The following is a 3732-nucleotide window of genomic DNA, read 5'->3' on the forward strand; positions in this document are numbered from 1 at the left end:
ATAAGACATTTTAGCATAAACACACAAATTAAGAAAAAATCTATTTTATTAAAAGCATTTGAATTACAATAAAAAGTAACCAAAAGTAATTAATCATTGTTATTCTAAATAAATAAAACAAAACTACATATTAATTTTTAATATTTTAATCAATTGATTTAAAAATTTACATACAAAGTTTCAAAACATTATACAAAATTAAACAAAAATATTTTCTAAAACATCATACAAATAAAAAACGGAAAGAGTAATAAGTAAGAAAACAGATTCCCTATATCTTAATGCTGAAATAAAATATATCAATTTACTATTTCATGTCTTCATATTTAAGTTGTTTTTCTTTTAAAGTTGTATTTGAGTATTAAATTATATGCTCAACAAGTTACGAAATATTTGAGACAGATATACAATTTTAGGCTTTGTACAACAATACCCACGATTTATTAAACGTTAAAAAATTACAAACCAAGATCCAATTATTTCATGTCCAGGGGCTGTAGTAATTATCATCAAAGCATATAAGATAATTTTATCAAATAATTATCATTTACGATATCTTTTGATCAATTTGCTTGTGTCAAACTATAATAGAAACCGCATATAATAGAAATCTTAATTGTATATAAAATGCAACATGCAAAAGGCCAAGAAGAATCTCCAGAAGTGAGCACTAGGACGCGACCTCTCTTGTTACGCGGCGAGAAGTAGAGGCGCCATTATATTCCATCTACCTGTTGAGCTTTTTTCTCTTTCTTTCCAAATTAGATTCTTCTTGTTTTGTTTTGTATTTATTTATTTCTTCTTCTAGAAATTATTGGCAAAAAAAAACTGTCTCTCTCTCTTCTTTTTCCCTTATTTTTCATTTTCGTAATTTATACAGTCTAGTGAAGTATATAAATCTTTGTCCACTTGATCCCTTTTCCACCAAAATATTAGTTACTATGTTACTTTGAATATGTTTATTCAGTATTGGGTTCTCACGAATCTATATCGTATGCACGCATTGTAAATAGATGTAGCCATGTAGGTTATGGAGATATATATTTTAAACATATAATTTTACTAATTATTTTTCCTAATTGTTTGGTGGCTTTTAAATAATTTCCTTCAGGTGGAAACGGATAGATTGATTCTCCAACATGCTCATAATTAAATACCAAATGAAGAATCGTTAATATCTGTTTTCCTTAAATTAAAATAATAAATATTCAAATATATCAAAGATGCAACTATTGTAAAAAAAAAACAAAACAAATGTGGCATGCAATCTAATACAATAAAGTTAACATATCTGCCCTCTCAAGCCATCCACGACACCTTAGATGAGAGGGGCAAATGGAGACACGTGTCGAAACACCATTCGTCTGTGTGAGTTTCACGCTCTGTAGTTGCTCGCGTCGTTTATGCTCACTTAATGACAAAAGGCAGATCTTTATCACCGCAAGTCTCTCTCTCTCTTTCTCTCCCCCCTTCAAGTGTTTCTCTGAGATTTTGAGTTTTTGGTGTTGTTCAGAATTGACTGAATTTTTACTTTTTATGGATCTGACTGGAGCACTCAGAGCTAGATACGATGGTGTTGGGCCGTTCCAGGAAGCAACAGGGTTTGAATCACTTCATCTCCGCGGCAGCAACGAGTTTCGGCAACCAACGAAGCTAACTCTCAAGAACGCCAGGGGTTTCACGTCATTGCTTGAGCTTCCACCTACACAAGTATTGGAGTTTCTCCATTACGTTGCTTGCGTTGTGCTCAGGCGGTATGTGAACAGCTCGACAACTTTACATGCTATTTCCAGTCTTCTACGGACAAACTGGAGTTAATACTGCAAAACGAAATGAAAGTAGGAACCTTGCAGATTCATTCACATACATGAACAAAAAGCTCAGACCTTTAACCAGAGGACACAATCATTAAAAAGAAAAAAACATAGGAGTCCAAAACGACCATCTTTGCACAGTTCATCATATAGACCCAAGAAGTAAAGTTTCTTTTCACTAAAGGCTAAAAGGTGAGTCGAATTTGATCAAATTCCTTCACCAGATTGCTTACATCAGTTCCAAACAGAGAAGAATAAAACAGAGTCTCAGGGCTAAACAACAGAGTGAGTCTGACAATAGAGCTAATCAGATCAAGACAGCAAGTGTATTTGACATGAAGACTTAAATAATAAAGAAAAAACTTATTTCAAACAGCTAACTCAGCAGCTGGTTTTCATATTCTTCTCAGTTGTGTTTTGCAACACTTAGTGATAGTGAGCTTTAAGTCTTCTGCAATCTAAATGTTGCATATAAATAAGTTAATTAAAACGTAACAGGGATATACATTCAATCTAAATGGTTATATCACCAAGCAAACCTGATGTATATGGTGAGTCACTTCCCTAGAGATAATCAAACAACCAGCATAAGAAATGACCTGCTAACCCAAGAACCTCGATACTGACACAAGCCCACCCGACCAGTCTAGCAGAAACAACAGTATTATCATTTACAGAACATAAAGCGCACTTGATAGCTTCAGAGGTTGTGTTCACGTCAAGGGGAGAGCAATCTTGAAGCTGAAGACTGGTGGACGCTGTGTGGATCAAAACAAGTAAGAATCAGCAAAGATAACAACAAATCAAGAATCACAGGAAAACGAACCTTAATAACGGGGAACTCTGACACCCATAGCTGCTTGAGAATGAAGAGCACGGCGTAAAGCAACCCATTCCAGTGCCAGAGAGGAAGAGCGGAAAGTTCAAATCAAGAAGCGGGGCGGCATAAGTCTGGATCTGTGGTTAAATGGGAGAGGAGAGAGAGAGGACAATCTGAGGTTGGTGAAGAGAAGATAGCGACTGAGATGGAAAAGATGATCTGTGAGGTGTGCGAAACGAGGAGAGTGAGAAGGAAGATGAAAGTGGTGGAAATTTAGGGAAAAAATGAAAAGAAAAGAAAGATGGAAGTGGTACAAGCCAACAACTGCTTGAGTTAGGTTTCGCGTTAAACTTACATTATTTTGGTTCTTTGCTTTTCATTATTTGAGAAACATTTGATCATTTACAAAACTAAGTTCATTTTTTATTTAATTATTTCGATTTGGGTAGAAAAATGGAAAACTGCATAATATACGACAAAAAATTGATTTGATCATTTACAAAACTAAGTTCATTTTTTATTTAATTATTTCGATTTGGGTAGAAAAATGGAAAACTGCATAATATACGACAAAAAATTGACAACTGCTTCAGTTAGGTCCACTTTAATTCCAACTTTTTGGGTAATCTTAGATAATATAGATAAAAAAGTAAGATAACCCGAATTTTCGGATTAAATATCAGATATTTTAAGTTTTGAATTTAAAAATTTAGTGATTTGGATAATTTGAATTTTAGTCATTCAGTTTATAAATAATTTTTAAGATATTTTTAGAAATTATATATAATTTATATTTTTGACATATAATTTGCATTTTAATATGTTTTAAGATTAAAATTTAAATTTTACATGTTTGTTAAGCAACCATAAAAATTTCTTGAATTTTCACGACTTCCGTAAGGAGAAATTTGGAATCAAAGCGTGTAATAGGTAGCAAATGTTTAACGATATGCCTCATACAAACATGACAAAGAAATATATAAAAAATCACATATAAAAACGTACAACTATAGAAATACAACTATGTACATGATACACATATATAACAAACAAAATATCAACTAAAAATAATTTATCTAAACCCAGACGAAGAAAAAA

The 3732-nt window shown here is 32.5% G+C and overlaps 1 long non-coding RNA gene across 1 annotated transcript; it reads right to left on the reverse strand.

Moving 5' to 3' along the window:
* Positions 1 to 2252: 2252 nt before the first annotated feature.
* Positions 2253 to 3014, reverse strand: LOC130512542 (uncharacterized). Its single transcript, XR_008946092.1, has 2 exons — positions 2641 to 3014; positions 2253 to 2572 (listed from the first exon to the last, which is right to left on the reverse strand). It is a non-coding gene; the product is annotated as an uncharacterized LOC130512542 (long non-coding RNA).
* Between the last annotated feature and the right edge of the window lie 718 nt (positions 3015 to 3732).

The sequence above is a fragment of the Raphanus sativus genome, chromosome 5 (genome assembly GCF_000801105.2).
Source record: "Raphanus sativus cultivar WK10039 chromosome 5, ASM80110v3, whole genome shotgun sequence".
Lineage (NCBI taxonomy): Eukaryota > Viridiplantae > Streptophyta > Magnoliopsida > Brassicales > Brassicaceae > Raphanus > Raphanus sativus.